We start from the raw sequence: 18267 nt of genomic DNA, 5'->3' as shown, positions 1-18267 counted from the left end.
GCAACAGTGGAAACATGTGACTTACTACCTACCATTTTTGAAAACGGCATTTCATAAATTCATGGATTCATTCTCCTAACAACAAAGACTAGGGAAGGTCTAGCAACAGCACAATTCTTATTGTACAAATACGCCTTCTAATGGATTTAGAAGTTGCTTAGTATCCTTGGTGAAAAGAGCAGTTACAATTACTTTGTTTGTTTGTGATACCATAATGAATGTCTGAATGTGACATGGCTTTAGAGATGGGGGTGATCAGTAGTATAGTGAGCTCCTCCCCGACTCTAGCAGCTTAAGCGAGGGTCACCAATTGCCCGGTGTGCTGATAAACTGGGTTTTAGAGCATCTTGGAGCAATGAAACACCTTGACCAAAACTATCCATTAGCCAGATATTGGCAGCTGAAATATGCCCAAAACCCTAACACTCTTTCATTTTTGGAATTGACAGAATTGATTCTACACAGAGAGGAGGGGCCAGAGAGAACAAATTGCAAAAGCTGGAATCTGAATATATAATCCGTCTCCACACAAACGCCCCTTAAGGATGGAATGTGGAGGTGGAACTGTTTGTTTACATTGAGTAGTAACATGTACTGATTATATCTTGTTATTTATTTTTCCTAAACTATCTAATCGTTATGTAATGGATTGTACATCAGAATTGTTTATCTAGTACGAGTCTACACATTTTAGTAAAAAATATAAAGGGCATGGAGATGCCATAACAGGAATCCCTGCAGAAAAGATTTGTTAACCAAATTGATTTTTTTGTATGTAATTGATTCCTTTAGTGCATGAGTCTTTACTCCCTACTACCCTTTCTTGTTCTGTTTGACAGTGGGTAAAAAACGTAGATACTTACCATGCAGGGATGTTATATTTCCGATAATGAATTTTAAGAAGTTGTGTCACTTATCTTTGCATATCATGATTAGTGTTAAAAGTTTATTAGAACATGAAGAAGTTGTTTTATGAATTTTTGCATACTGCTTATGGCACTCAAATATTTCTAGTTACATTTAGATAAAACTTATATGGGATTTGGCTGCAGGGCCCATTATCGATTTCTTTGCACAATATTTCGTTTTCATTATATATATTGTCAAACTGACAGCAATTCTATAAATAGTTTTCTGATTACACTAAACCTGGTGGATAATTATATGGTTTATGTATAATCATTATACAGATTCGATGACATTAAAATCTTATTACAGTCAGTGCATTAGATGAATTTAATGCACAAATGGAGTAGATCACTTATTGTTTTTATACACAACATTGACAATTAATACATTTCTTGTCACTTTGCGTTTTTGACTTCTGGACAATGACTGTGATCTGTTTTCTAGATTCACTGTTTGTTGCAAATTTTTAAGGGTGGTTGAGCACTTTCCACTGTTGGCTTTGACAAAGACCCTGAGGTTGAAACGTGTTGCTGTCATTTATTACATCTTGAAAAAACTCTTGTGGAGTGCCATCGTTGTGTCATTCTTTTTTGACAAACACTTTGTGGATTGATATGGGTGTATATATATATATATATATATATATTTAAATATATATTTAAATATTCAAAATAAGCACTTGCTGAATTTAAGAATACATTAAATTTCTGACATTGTCGTTACTTAGGTATGAAATAAGAAGATACGCGAAATATGTTTTGATCCCTGTGATTCATGCACTCATTGCACTTTTAAGTATGTCTTCACTTTTTATTACATCACGTGCTAATAATCACCAATGAAACTAGTATTTAATGTGAGGTGTAAAACTTTGTCGACGTGTGATCAAGGGCATCCTGTGCCCGAAACGCGTCATGCCGAAATAAGACCTTTGGAGGATAATAAACCTACCTTCTAAATACTATCTACTGCGTGGTGGTCCGTGTATCTGTGGTGGTGGCGATATACCGGTGAAACAGAGACTGGAAATATCAATTGCGAGAGTTTGGTTGTTTTCGCTCCACGGACCCGCCCTGACTGCTGGTGGCCGCCCTCAACCTTTGCTGCTCCTGATCCGGAAGGAAAACATTGGCTGGTCAAACCCCCTGTGAGTTGAAGAAATAATCACCGAGGTATCGAGAACGCCGACGCTTGAGTAGGAGGACCCGCGAAGGCTGTAACTTGAGACCGGTGAGTGACTCTAAAACTATTCACAGGACAGGGATATACGCGGCAGATAAGCACGGAAAGGTTTCCTCCATTACCAAGCTATTCCGCACTGCGAAGTACGGGCTGAAAATAACAAGGTCGTATAAACCGGCAAAATGCTAAACGACGAAGTACAAGAACGTGAAACGAATGCAGACGCATTATTTTTGAATGTTACCAAAACAAAAACCAATACAGTCAACAGGAATGTGCAAGCTGATAATGGAGATGCAGATAAAAACGCTTATGCTCTTTTAAAAAGTTTGGAAAAAAAGCGCAAAGCAGAGATAACGAAATGGTGGAACACAAATCCCTATCTAAATACATTGAAGCTGGCAGAGTCCCGCGTGGTTGCGATTGTTACTAGCTCCGAGTTTTGAGGAACCCAACCCGGCAATGTTACTGGAGTGGGGAGAGAGTAATTTAAAGCAATCCACGAATCTCATGCGCATTTTAGTTAAATATGCTGAGATAGATCGTCAAGCACTTATTATTGAAATAGAGGAGATTATACAGGAACTAAGCAAAATGGAAAAACAGGAATGGATTGTGACGAAACAAAATGAAATCAAGGAACGTCTGAAAAAACATGAAGAGAGAATTAAGGTCAGAAAGATACAAAAGTTTGCTAGAGACCTGGAAGATTATGAGCAAGGCCGAATATACACCTTTGCTAAAAAATATGATAATATCCGCCAAATGAAAGGGAAAATCATAACCAAACCTAATACTCTTCAAACACGACCTATGGGTGTAAATGAAAATGAATCTAACACAGACACTGAGACAGAATCTTTAACCAGTGGATCCAGTGAATACTCAGCCAGCACCAGTACTAGCAGTGAGGCGCAAAATTTTGTGAGACCTGGTCTGGGAGAGGAGATTGATTTTTTGGTACAGGACCGAACGAAAACCCTGAGACCCAGAAACAACAAAAATCTGGTCGGCAAAGGCGGAACGCAGCAAGGAAAACCGAACGCAGGAAACGCAAGCGGCGGTTACAAAAAGAAAGAAAAGAACTGGCACAAGAAGTAAAAGCGGATGGGAAAACAGTAGTAAATCTGAGTACCATGACATTAACAAAAGCTGAAGAGCAGCTTCTAGCATTAGGTCTTAATTTCTGCCCTAACACTAACTTTGATTATGCCACCACTCGAGTGGATCTATTTCTGTTCATAAGAAAACTCAAATTATTAAAGTTCTATGCCATGAAAGAAGCATGGGGAGAAAAACAACACAAAAATAAAGAAACATCTGAAGTTAACCTACAGGCTGCTGAAGTACCTGCCCTTTGGGCACTCCATGGATTAAGTAATGAGGATGAAACTGACTCTCAAATATCAACTCATGCCAAACTTAAGGAAATGAACCTGTTACAGAAAGGGGCAGGAGAAAGCCCATTCAAACCCAAGTCAACATTTATACCACTCATGCCTAAAGACGCCATTGACGTTTTTCATGAGCGAGTGACCGAAGAAATCAAGAACTTGAATATTTCAGTTAATCGTAAGAAACATCATACAAATCAAAACCAAAAGGAATTTAATAAACTCATGGCCAGGATAGCTAAAAACCCCGAAGTTATCGTGAAGAAATCAGATAAAGGAGGCAATATTGTCTTGTGGCCAAAAGTCCAATATGAAACGGAAGCTAAAAGACAATTGGAAAATAGGGAATGTTACGAAATAACTACCCTAAAGAACTATGCCAAGGCCAAAGACAATATCAAAAAAGAACTATCAAAATGGCGCAATGAAGGATTGATCACCAAAGAGGAATTTAATTTTTTATTTAATGCCCATCCTAAAATTCCCTTCTTATATCTGTTACCTAAGCTGCACAAGGGGGTTAATCCAGTGCCTGGACGTCCAATAATTTCCGCAATTGACAGCATGGCGGAACACGTGGGACAGTATATTGATTTCTTCCTTCAGGACCTGGTGAAAACGATGCCATCTTATTTGAAAGACACAGGAGATTTCCTAACTCATATTAACAACATGCCATGGAATCCTGATTTACTGTTATTAACTCTTGACATTGAATCGCTTTATACAAGCATACAACATGATTGTGGAATGTTGGGGGTGGAACATTTTTTGAACACTCGTCCAATAGAATATGCTTTACACAACAAAATGCTTGTATCTTTAATCAGATGGTGCCTTGACAATAACTATTTTTCATTTGGAAAGAATTTATTCAGACAAAAGCAGGGCGTGGCCATGGGGGCCTGTTTTTCCCCGAGCTATGCGTGCTTGCACGTAGGGTTCTGGGAAAGACAGGTCCTCAGGGGGGAGCACAGTATACTTTACAATCAAAGAGTCGTTTCCTGGCTTAGATTTATTGATGATGTTTTCGTTATATGGAGGGGTGACATAGAAAGTGCTAATACATTTGTGGAAAAATTGAATAATAATGTGTTTAATTTGCACTTCACTTCACACTGCGTACTACCACTATACAATTTCTGGATGTACAGGTACAGGTAACAAACTAGTCACCTCGCATATATGAAACCTACAGCAGGAAACGCGATACTTCATGCCTCCAGCGCGCACCCACGACATTTAATTGCAAGTATCCCCTATGGAGAAATCTTGCGTCTCACGCGTATATGCAGTACTGATAATGAATTTGAAAGATGTAAAAATGAATGCATAGAATGCATGAGACTCAGAGGCTATACAGAAAACATCTTGTCTAAAGCAATCGAGAAAGCCAATGCGAGACCCAGAAGCACTTTACTACCGATTGACACTGAACCTGAAGGTTCAATTGTTGAAAAAAGAGAGGCACCGAGATTAATTGTGACTTACAGCAGGCAGGAACGTAAAGTTCGTTCAATCCTAAATAGGAATTGGCCCATTGTCTTGACAGATAGTGTATTGAAATGTGAATTGCCTGATAGGCCCAATGTGACGTTTAGAAAGGCGAAAAACATGGCCGCACTTCTCGCGAACAATACGGTGATTGGGGCTCCAGTCGGGAGTGCTTGGCTCCCAGTTAAAAATTGATTTTTTAAATGTACCACATGTAGAGCCTGCAAGTTTGGTGTTAATACCGCCAAATATAACACCCCCTTTAAAATCGAAGAACAGGTGATTAGAGGCAAATATGACTGCCGCACTGATTATGCAGTCTATGTCCTCACATGTACCTGTGGGCTTAGGTACGTTGGGAGTACCAAGAACCAGGTGCATGTGAGGATATTACAACACATTAGAGCCATCATAAATAGCGATCCAGCCTACCCAGTGGCCAGACATTTCAAGAACATACATAACAAGGATGTGAAATGTCTCTCTTACTTTGTCATTGACACAGTACCAGAACAAAAAAGAGGAGGAGACAGAGACAAACTTCTAAGACAAATGGAGACCAAATATATCCTTAACTTAAACAGTAAGTCTCCACATGGTCTTAATGACAGAGAGGACATGCATACGTTCCTGTAGTAACTCCTTTATTTTAGAACCTGATCCATTGTTGACTTGCTCAATATTAGTGTAAACTGTTAAATGAGACTTGAAAAGATTGAATAGGAGCCTCCTATTCTTAATGCTGATATTAACATTCATTCAATTTGTTTATTTTAATCACTACACATTTTTCCTAGTTTTTTATCACTTGGATTCACTAGCACTTTACACAGGGACCGGATTTCTCGTAGAATTACTATACTAGTGGGCCAACATTCGGGACCGAATGTTGCCCAAATAACTTTGCACTAGTATTTACATATTTTTATAATCGACATGTCACAGAGATACAAACTCATTCATGAGGTTCTCTTCAGCTGAGTGTTACACAAGAAGTGTTTTTTTTGGCATTCATGCTTAAAATTGATTTACACTGATTTGCACTGAAAACCTTGCAATTGGTTGCACACTTATGCATATATTTGCACATGTTATTTAATAGAATATATATTTTTGTATCATATTTATATATTTGATAGTAACAGGTTTTAAATTACAATGACATTTTTAACATATTATTGTTATTGAATTGTAATGTGTATATATTAATTATGCTTATTTATTGCCAGAATTTGCACTTCGTTATTAGTATATATTTTTTATGCATTTATGCCTCAAATATTCAAAATGAGCACTTGCTGAATTTAAGAATACATTAAATTTCTGACATTGTCGTTACTTAGGTATGAAATAAGAAGATACGCGAAATATGTTTTGATCCCTGTGATTCATGCACTCATTGCACTTTTAAGTATGTCTTCACTTTTTATTACATCACGTGCTAATAATCACCAATGAAACTAGTATTTAATGTGAGGTGTAAAACTTTGTCGACATGTGATCAAGGGCATCCTGTGCCCGAAACGCGTCATGCCGAAATAAGACCTTTGGAGGATAATAAACCTACCTTCTAAATACTATCTACTGCGTGGTGGTCCGTGTATCTGTGGTGGTGGCGATATACCGGTGAAACAGAGACTGGAAATATATATATATATATATATATATATTCTCCACCAAAAGCTCTTGCGCTTCGAGAGGTCACTCGCGTTGTCTCTGTTTGCTTGCCTCTTAACAGTTAGCACCCCTTCTCCAACAATAGTACATGAATCCCGACGCGTTTCGAGGCCACACCGCCTCTTCATCCAGGGGATAATGCAGAAGCATACAAAACGGCTCACCTCCGTATTTCAACATATATTTATTATTTGAAATCGACCGCTCATAGTGGGCGTGGCTCATCGCAGACACCATCGAGCACGATAGTATTCGTAGTCCATGAGGTGAGTATTACACTTCCTTAAGTAGGCTGCATGCTCCTGCATTAATTTGTATAGTCCTTAAAACACCTTTAGTAGGAAAGGAGATTTGGGGCAGGAAACTGTTTCCACTTGATGAGACATCGTACCAGGCGGTGAAGAGCCGTTCCTCACCACGGCATCTCTGCTTCACAACTACAGTCTCTGTGGGCAGAGCGGTGCTCCTCTCTACGGCTAAGGCCAGCCGTCCATAATATTCTCCACCAAAAGCTCTTGCGCTTCGAGAGGTCACTCGCGTTGTCTCTGTTTGCTTGCCTCTTAACAGTTAGCACCCCTTCTCCAACAATAGTACATGAATCCCGACGCGTTTCGAGGCCACACCCCCTCTTCATCCAGGGGATAATGCAGAAGCATACAAAACGGCTCACCTCCGTATTTCAACATATATTTATTATTTGAAATCGACCGCCCATAGTGGGCATGGCTCATTGCAGACACCATCGAGCACGATGGTATTCGTAGTCCATGAGGTGAGTATTACACTTCCTTAAGTAGGCTGCATGCTCCTGCATTAATTTGTATAGTCCTTAAAACACCTTTAGTAGGAAAGGAGATTTGGGGCAGGAAACTGTTTCCACTTGATGAGACATCGTACCAGGCGGTGAAGAGCCGTTCCTCACCACGGCATCTCTGCTTCACAACTACAGTCTCTGTGGGCAGAGCGGTGCTCCTCTCTACGGCTAAGGCCAGCCGTCCATAATATTCTCCACCAAAAGCTCTTGCGCTTCGAGAGGTCACTCGCGTTGTCTCTGTTTGCTTGCCTCTTAACAGTTAGCACCCCTTCTCCAACAATAGTACACGAAACGCGTCGGGATTCATGTACTATTGTTGGAGAAGGGTGATAAAGACACTTTTGCACTTTAATGAATGAGGAAAAAATCGAAATTGAAAGAAATATATTCCCTCAGTGCTACCAAATTCAATACTGCCAAAAGTTATTCTCGCTGTGTATATTAACAAAATGAATTCTTGTACATAGAATGGTTAATCCATGTGTTTTTAATCATGCACTATGCACTTTTCACTACACTCGCCACTTTCGAGCCGATAATGTGAATGCAATTTGCACGCTATAAGATGGCCACTGTAATCTTGCAGAGTTGTTGTCCTTCTTTTATGTTTATCAATGTGAATAGGACAATTGGCTTTATAAATGGCGATTTCAACCATGCACTGTGTTACACTGACGAAGCCTGCGAAGGCGAAACGCGTCTGTAAGGGGTGAGGGGGGTTGGTGCTATTAAATTTTGAAACCGGATACCAGTGTGCCTGCCTTCTATTTTCTGCAACCCATAAGATTGGACACAGAAACGTGCGTTTATATTCAGCGTCTCACCAGCGCTGGCGTGCGGCACCCGGGAAGTTGAGGAGCGACGGCGGTAAACCTCACGTGCTGCAAACTAATATGGCCGTTTGCCCCGAGGCATATTAAGCGAAGGAAGCAACCAAACATCGGACTAAAGAGTGGCGTTTGATACATCCGTCCACACACGGAAGCGGGAACAAGCGGTTCTGCCCCAGGCGATTGGAGAACACGTCGGCTGCGACTTGGGGGACTGACGGTTACCGAGAACCAAAAGCGGAACCGGTGAGTGAACGCCGAATGTAAAACTTTACAAAAACGCTTAGCCTCATCCCCGAAGGTTCCGTAACTCAAGCACCTGACCCCTAACCTTAGTGACTACGTCACCACCCTTGCTAATAAATTGATGTACACAGCTAAAAGAACAGTTCAGACACGGTAATGGCCAACCCAGATGGTATCACGGGAGAGAGAGAGTCGGCGGCTAATTTTATGTTTAAGAGCTCCGCAACGAGAGCAACGCAACCTACCAAATCAGCAATTCGCAATGCCCCTGCAAGCACCTTGAAGGTACTATTTACCAAACTTGAAAAGGCACAAGAACGCGAAGTACGGAAATGGTGGGAGGCCACCTCATTAGAAAGATATATTGAGTGTGGCAGAATACCAAGAGGTTTACGTATTTACACAGTACCTTCATATGAGAACCCAGATCCGGAATTACTGAAAGACTGGGCTGAATATACGGCAGAGTCAGCGAAAGGAATGGTGCGTATGCTAATAAAGTATGCATGGAGTGATAGGGAGAAGAGTCTGAAAGAAATAACGGACCTGGAAGAACAAATAGCTAAAGAAAAAGACTCCAAAGACAAGGATGACCTAAGAGATACCATGAACAGAAGAATTAAAGATTATGAACTGACAATCAGGAAGAGAAAACAATCAAAATTCCTCAGAGACGAGCAAGATTACCTCACAGGGAGAATATTAACATTCGCCAGAAAATTTGAGGCCACAAGAAAACGCATGGCACAAACAAATGTAACATCTGTGGAACAGGACACAGAGGAATCTGAAGTTTCTGAAGGTGAGCAAACCGAAGGCACAAAAGAAAAATCAAAGGCAGCTGAGGTCCCTTTTTTCGACGAGTTCGAGGTTATCAAGGAGACTCGTCTACGCCCCCAACAGAGGAATCACCCTCCGGCGCCACAGCAAAATCAAAGAGGAGGACGCGGAGGGGTAAGAGGAGCAAGAGGTGCGGGACAACAAGCAATGAGCTCCCCGAGAGTCAACAGGAGCGGATTGAACCGCAAGAGACAATAGACAAACAAGAAAATAACATCATTAATCTTTCTAAGAGAATACTAACTGAGGAAGAAATGTCTATTTTGAAAAAAGGCCTAAGCTTTTGTCCAGCCAGTGACTTTGACCCTGTGAAAGTGCGAATCGACTTATTTAAGTACATTAGGAAACTCAAGTTCAAGAAAATTTTCCTTCAATCTGGGAAAAATAATATCATTTCAGTGAACTCTGGTGTTTCCAGCGCAAGTCAAAATGATACTCAAACATGCGAAGTACTGGCAGAATTACTTTTAACACCTACTCAAGAACCATTTGGTAATATGCCTAATGCCGAGACACCATCACAGACCATCGTCACACAGAAACGTGACCCCAGCTCCATGAAAAACAAATCAAAAAAGTTGCCTATTACGAACTACGATGCTATTGATCTCTTCAATGAAGCAGTTCTGGAAGATCTTGACAAGATTTCATCGGAGACAAGAAATAAAATAAGTCAAAGCACATCGAACATTTCAAAAAAAGAATGGCAAGCCATTAGGTCCTTGAAGGAAGATACAACAATCGAAATTAAACCTTCGGACAAAGGAGGCAATGTGGTTATTTTTGATCGTGAGCATTACCTAATGGAAGCACATAGACAATTGAAAGACAGGGATTGCTATACCCCCATACAGAGAACGGAGTATAATAAAAGCATCTTGTCTTTCCACACTATGTTAGAAAACTGGCAGAAAGAAGGTATGCTCACAATGGATGAGTACTTATTCTTGAGATGTGAAGCGCCAATTGTACCAACATTCTATCATCTGCCAAAGGTACATAAACATGCTAAAAGACCTCCCGGACGCCCAATAGTGTCCAGCATTGGTAGTCTTCTTGAAAACACCTCTAGATTTATAGACTCATACCTGGCACCCTTTGTTAAAGATCTTTCTTCTTACCTCAAAGATACTCAAGATTTTTTGAGTGTCATGGACAGTATCACCTGGGACCCTGGAATGTTGTTGATCACACTTGATGTGGTCAACCTTTACACATGTATCGACCATGAACAGGGTCTGGTTGCCATCAAATGGTTCTTGGATCTCAAACCTGAACAATTTATGAACCATAGTTCCATGATATTGTCTATGATTAGATTCTGTCTGTTCAACAATAATTTTTTATTTGATGGGACAATGTACAATCAGAAGAGAGGTACCTCCATGGGTTCGTGTTTCTCCCCCAGCTACGCGAATTTATTCGTAGGCTGGTGGGAGAAGCACGAGGCTTGGAGGGACTCTAATCAAAAATGGACCGAAGAAATCTTGATGTGGACTAGGTACATAGACGACCTGTTCATAATTTGGCAGGGTGATCGTCAGTCAGCAGAAGAGTACATCACAATCTTGAATACGAACACCCTCAATTTAAGGTTTACCAGTACCATTAGTGCCACCAGTATTAACTATCTGGACTTGGAGGTGTTTGTACACAACAACATCTTGCAGACCCGCCTGTATAGAAAACCTACGGCGGGGAATGCTGTCCTACACGCCAACTCTTATCACCCTAAAAGTCTAGTGAAAAATGTACCTTATGGCGAGTTCCTACGTCTAAAGAGAAATTGTTCTCTGGACCGTGATTACAGCCTCGCCTTAAGGGAAGCACAAGAGAGGTTTGAGGATAGAGGGTACAACAAGGAACTCCTCAAACAAGCAAAAACTAAAGCCTCTGGGGTTAATAGGAGGGATCTCCTAACTCCGAAGGTGAAAGAGAAGGCACCCGACGAGGTGCGAATGATTACAGAATTCAGCACCAAATCGTCAGATGTAGTTAACATCTTCCAAAAACACTGGCACATACTAACTGCTGACAAAACGCTGAAAAACAGTCTACCAAAGAGACCCCTGATAACTCACAGGAGGTGTCCCTCGTTGGCAGACCACCTGGTCCACAGTCATTTCAAACCATCGGTCCAACCCATCAAGGTGACAAACATAGTTGGCTTCTTTCCGTGTCTTAAATGTAAGGCTTGCAAATTCAGTGGCAAAGTACAGCAGTATCCCAATAGAACAGGGGAAAAAAGACCCAACATTAAAATCAAACAGTTGCTCAACTGTAACTCTGAGTATACTGTATATTGCCTGACCTGTCCCTGCAAGCTGCGATACATCGGCAGCACAATAAAACCAGCAAAACTAAGAATTCTTGAGCACATGCGGGCTATTACAAATAAAGATAAATCTTATCCCGTTGCCCGCCACTTCGCTGAGTACCATCAAAGTAAATGGGAAAAACTTAGTTTTTATTGCATGGACCAGGTACCCAAATTAGAACGAGGAGGGGACAGGGAAAAATCCCTTCGAGTACTAGAGTCAAAGTATATTATCAGTCTTAAAACCATGACTCCCTGGGGGCTAAATAACAATGAAGAACTTTGGGTCCACTTATAAGTCCGGTACTCCAGGCATCAGTGAAAAACATCTATTTGCCCTGCCAATCTGTATATAGAGAAAAAGTGTTTTCAAACAGAAGTGAATTTGTCCTTACTAGAACTGTCTGTACTGTTTATTGAATTGCCCATTCAGGGCGTGATAAAGACACTTTTGCACTTTAATGAATGAGGAAAAAATCGAAATTGAAAGAAATATATTCCCTCAGTGCTACCAAATTCAATACTGCCAAAAGTTATTCTCGCTGTGTATATTAACAAAATGAATTCTTGTACATAGAATGGTTAATCCATGTGTTTTTAATCATGCACTATGCACTTTTCACTACACTCGCCACTTTCGAGCCGATAATGTGAATGCAATTTGCACGCTATAAGATGGCCACTGTAATCTTGCAGAGTTGTTGTCCTTCTTTTATGTTTATCAATGTGAATAGGACAATTGGCTTTATAAATGGCGATTTCAACCATGCACTGTGTTACACTGACGAAGTCTGCGAAGGCGAAACGCGTCTGTAAGGGGTGAGGGGGGTTGGTGCTATTAAATTTTGAAACCGGATACCAGTGTGCCTGCCTTCTATTTTCTGCAACCCATAAGATTGGACACAGAAACGTGCGTTTATATATATCCCACGCAGGACTACATGGGTGTGCCTATTTTCATCTGGGGGCGGAGCAAGGCGCATAAAACATTATGGAGATAGGACTACATTTGGCAGAGCACTTACGAGTGGAGAGGGGCGCCGAAGAAGGCCCACAAGCCGAAATGCATCCGCCTGAGTTTTCACCGAAATAAAGTGCTCCCTTTTAAGCATGGGCGGATTTTGCGGATTGGCAATCCGCGAACTTGCGTATTTACGGATTCGCAATCCGCGAAGATCCGCGAACTCTAGCGGATTTGCGGATTTTTCCGTTTTTTGTGTTGGCGCGTGTTCGCGCCGATTTTCGGACAAGTTCGCAATTGCGAACTTACTTTTCGGCTTGCAACGGCCGCGACTATGTTGTTTCTACGTCTGGTTTATCATCACAGGTTCACAGCACCCTCTGTTTCACCACTGCCACCCTCTGGGACACCCATGCCACCCTCTAGTACATCCTCACTGGCACCTATTAGGTTTATTTATCACTGTAGATTATGGTGGTTGAAAAAAGCAAGCACACCTGCACTTCTTCAACTGCCATCAATTAATTTGTTTCATTAATGTGTCAGTAATTTTGAAAGTTCCAGTCTGGCTGGCACCTGCTTCCTTCCTTATCTGTAATTTGCTTTTTGTTGCAGTTAAATTTTTTTTTCACAGGACCTTTATGGTGCTATTCTATGAGCCTGCTGTTTGGGTCATAGCAGGGTCATAGAATAGTTGCAAACTCTGGAGGGGCCCATCAGGAAGCACTACCTTGAATGTTACTAATGTTAAGTTTGAACTTTTGCACCTGCTCATTGCTTTCATTTTAGCTAAAATCGTTTTTTCTGCAATTTCGCGCGTTTTTTGGGGCGCGAATCCGTGCGAGATCGATTTCGGAAGCCGCGAATACGTGCGAATACAAACTTGTTTTTCTTGCGACGTGTATGTTCGCGTGATCTTGCTCGTGTTCGCGAGGCGCTCCTAGCTATTCGTTTGCCAAGTTACCCTATCGGTCGTACACGGGCGCGGCCATCTTGTTGGCGTGACGTAATTCCGTTTCCGCCCGCTATGTGTAATCTCGCAAAGTGTGCTGCTCGCTAGTACAATTTCGCGCGTACTCGCAAGGAAAATCTCGCGCGAACTTACCCACGCGGTCGTGAACGGGCGCGGCCATCTTGTTTCTCATTCATTGCTATGGTTCTGGGCATGCTTTCTGTATCCTCTGTCAATCTCTGCCATCCTTTGCTTGTTTGAAGTTTTTTTGATCTAATTTTACTTATTATCTAACCCTCTATTTTTCTAGCTCTATATTTTTGTGTTTTCTGCAGCTTTTATTTACTTTTAAACTACTTTTTTAAACTCTTTTCTTTTCTTCTTCACTATTCTATTTCTTCTTTATCATTTAAGTTTATTTCTGCCCAGACCATGGTAAAGGGAGCCGGGAAGCACCCTGAGAAGGGGAAGGGTCCCGCACCCCGTGCCCGGCTCCCGTGCGGGCGTTTAAGGGGGGAGCAAGTGGTCCCGAGGGAGATCTTCAGCGCGGAGGAAGTGGCGGCACTGATCTTCCATGTCCAGCGCCGCCTCCCCAAGACGATCCTGGGAGGCGGCAAGATCGCGACCGGCTATGGCATCCGGGAGCGCCGCCAGCGGTGGGAGAAGGTGTGCCGGGCCATGTACAAGATCTCTGGGGTCCGGCGCACATATAACCAGGCCACCCACCGCTGGACCGATGTCATGGACCGGGAGCGGGACTTGCTGGACGCGCTCGGCGTAGAGGTCCCCGGGCTTGGTGAGTAGTAGTAGTAGTACATTTACTACTCTGTTTTATCCTGCTCTGTTATTTGCAAATCTTTGTTCTTTACCAAGAGCAATAATGCTGCCGATTACATTGAGGTAAATTATATTTCAAAATCTTCTATGCATTTCATTTTCAGGTGCACTGCTCTCCTTCTCAGTAGCCTTGCTTGCTACTATGCTTCTTTGTTTTGTATGTTGTGTTCAGGAGCATTTCATTGGCCTGAGAAATTATGTATGAGTGTACTGTAAAGAAAAGAACTGCGTAATGCTAGACAGTAAGGGTCATATTTTCAATTACCGGCGCATCCCTGCAAAGTAGCAGGGATGCGGCAGTAATTGTGTGCCATGCCACCACCACCCATTGGCCCAAAACGTCACAGAAGCCTTACGCATCTGTGCCGTAAAGGCAGCGCATTGCTGGAGTTGCGTGCCAACGATGGCGCAGCTCCAGCAATGCTCTGGGGTACCCTATCTCCCCAATGCTGCATCAAGCCGTACGTCGGCTTCAAGCGCGCAGGGTTTGAGTCATGCATCATTTTCCTAAAAATGACTGATTGACATCTTGTAGATTTCCCTCAGCCACTTTTAGGATTCGTTCCTGCGCAGGTACGCCCTCCCTTGCGCCGGAACGCCCCCTGATGGCGCAGGGCTTTACAACGTGATGCATCGCCCATATGCCCATATGTGGTTTTTTTTTTAATATATACGCCGCACCAACACCATGGCGAGTCTTTTGTTCTGCCGCTGCGTCAGAAAAGGCACGCAACAATGGAGGAAAATCAGCCGCAACTTCCGCAAGGGACTTATAAATCAGCCCCAACAGACTGAAGTCCAGTGTCCTTCCTTTAGACAGTCACATGGCTATCAGAAGAAATAGTGGCGGTGGTGGCGGGTGGATTGATAGTTTGAGTATTCACTGATCTGCAAGCAGGATGGACTTTGTCTGTCACGTGTTGCGCACTACTGCCTGCAGTGCCAGGCCTAGGCAAACCTCTTTAGTAGTCTGTTTATTGAGTTACATAGGAACTTTCTAAGTCAACGTTCCGCAAATCAGGCAATACGAATAACGTAGTATACCACATGAGATAGATCCCGTGGAATAGTTGTGTATCTATTTGCTATTTTTCCAAAATATGTTGTTATTGTTCTTTTGAAATGTTTGATTTGGTTGAAAAATCTCATCCATGTTTTATGGTTTTTCTTTCTTTCATGTTGTACATCAGCTCCCCCCAAGGGCAAGAGGACACAGGAGGAGGGTGCTGAGGATGCAGGCCAGGATCGGGCAGGCGAGGGCTCCTTTGCTGGCCCCAGTAAGTTTACATTTTACTAAACAGTACCTATTTTTTCCTAGCGTTCCTCATTCGATTTTTTCTAAATCGTCTTTGATCTTCTTGTAGACTGGATATAAATTCTTATCCTGCCTCGAATATGACTCCCTGTGGTATTACTAGACTATTCTTATTAGTCTGTCTGTGTAGCTAACTAAGATTGGACATTTGGCAATTCCATTGGACTCCCATTATATTCAGCAATACCTCTATGCACTGTCTCCTTACTGACTAGATAGTGTGGCAGAGTCATTCAGCTCCCGAAGTCACCGATTATAGATCCCCAATGATCTCTAGATTATCGTACGCAGGACAAGAGAGTAGTACGGAGTCACAGCACAGTCAAGAAGTGTCAGAGGCACTCATGCTTGCAAAAATTCCAAAACCTTTAGCTCATCCACTCTAGTCTAGAGGAACAAAAACCACAGAGTCTATTTAAGTGTAAAAGCTTTATTAAAAGTAAACACATTTATTAAAATCTACTTTGTCATAAAACTATTTAACTGTAAACGGAAAAGTGGTTAGTGCTGACGATTAATTGGACACATTTCTTGTGGTCGAGCCGAACTCTCACCTAGTTTGAACTTGATCCTGGTCGTGTTCTTAGGACTCAGGAGTCAAGCTTCTGTCTGTTAGGAGAAAAAGTGGTGCGTGTTAAAAATCAAAAGCAAGCATTCATCAGTTGTGCATAAAAGTGCAGCAAGACAACAGCCTTCCCTGGAAAATGGGACATTTTTACTATGGAGTAGACAGTCACAAATTATTACATTGTATTCTGTTTTTTTAACATTTCTCCTAGACCAAATATTATATAGTAGTGAGTGGTGTATTCTAACTTTCTTAAATGTACTTTGTAGGTGTAACATCTGGTGACGGGGCCAGCGCGGAGGTGGCTGTGTTGGACTTGGACTCGGAGGCCTCTGGGGAGGAGGCGGCGTTAGAAGAGCTGGTGGCCGTTCCTGTGGGGGATCAAACGGTGGTGGCGGAAACAGGTAAGCTATATATTCCTTACTTATTGAGATTGAAGACTGCATAGTGTGCTTTCTGCACGGGTGTATTACAATTACAAATCAACCAGGTAGTAGCCTCCTCGAAATGTACTTCGACTTAGCTGTGAAGTTTTTGGTGAGAAGAATCCCAATAAGTTCTTAGACGAACGTGATGGATGGGATGAACGAAAAGCGAAAGAAGGGTGTAAGTAAGTGGGACGCGAACTTGTATGATGGCTGGCAAAGAAGAACGATATGTGTTTGCTTGGACCCAGAGGTGGCTGGGAAGGAAAGAATATGGTATGGTGCATGGCTGGGTCAATGATGAAGCAAGGATGGGTGGAAGGACAGCAGCCTGGGTGGGTGAAACAGAAACTGTATGTGTGCGTATACTTTGAATGAATGGATGCCTGGAGCATGGTATTCTCTGACTCTTACATAGCAAATGTGTATCTAGAGAGAGTAGATGGTCGCCAGGTGAAGTAAGTGTTACCTTGAAGAGCATGTACCACCGCACCCGCACGTCCGTCCCAGTGCAGGGAAGGCAAGGAAAAGAAATTGTAAATGTGTCCAATACTACCATGAATAGTAGCAGTACTTTGTATTGCGTTTGCATTCACAGCATATATCTGGTTATTACGGTGGACACTCCGTACCTCTCTTAATAACTTTAGTTTACTTGTAGTACGTCATTCATGTGTGGGTGTATCACTGTGTTCACTCAATATTAAGCAAAGCACTTAAAGTCATCTCATCTGTCATTAAATACGTCCCATGTGAAGTGATAGATAATCAAATTAGTTAGCTTCTTCAGTTTCCTTTTCTAGTACTCATTTGCACTGTAGGGTGAAAGGTAAATTAATTAAGCAGTAGCCCTTGTAACAGAGTATTCTCAGTGCCAGCCGTAATAGAAAAGTAATAGCTTCACCACCTGCATGTACTGGACCGGTACAGTAACGCAAGTCTGTCTCCATCATCATGGTGTGCAACTTTTTTTCTCGGGTGCAACTTCACTGTGCTGTGTCCATGTCATTCTGCCGGCTTGCATAAGATAACGTACCCATTTCCCTAAACAAGAGAGAAGAAGAAGAATAAGACTGGTGTACTGTCATAGTCGACTGTAATGGAAGTCCATAGTGGTCGTAGAATTAGTTCATTAAACTACCACTACTGTTAGAGCAAGGATGCAGAAGTGGGAGGTTACATAGATACTGTCCTCAATAGTTATGTACTGTGCTTTCAATTTGCTACTTGTACTCTGTGACCCAACTTTCGGCTCAATCACTTTGTGTTATTAATAAGGAGCATTGGTTACAGACTATGTCTTTCTTTCTTCATATAGTTGCTCCTTCCAAATCATCAACAAGGAGGGAGCAGGCTAGATTGGCCCGGCAACGGAGGCTGGAGGCCACAGTCGCCGAGTATCGGCGGCTGGTGGCCCTGGAGGAGGAGGAGGACACGCAGTCGAGCGGGGCAACATCTTCGACTGTGACCACTGCATCCTCCTCCGTGACTAAACCAGCGGGACCG

This window comes from Lissotriton helveticus, chromosome 2_1, assembly GCF_964261635.1.
Source record: "Lissotriton helveticus chromosome 2_1, aLisHel1.1, whole genome shotgun sequence".
NCBI lineage: Eukaryota > Metazoa > Chordata > Amphibia > Caudata > Salamandridae > Lissotriton > Lissotriton helveticus.
This window is presented reverse-complemented; position numbering follows the sequence as displayed.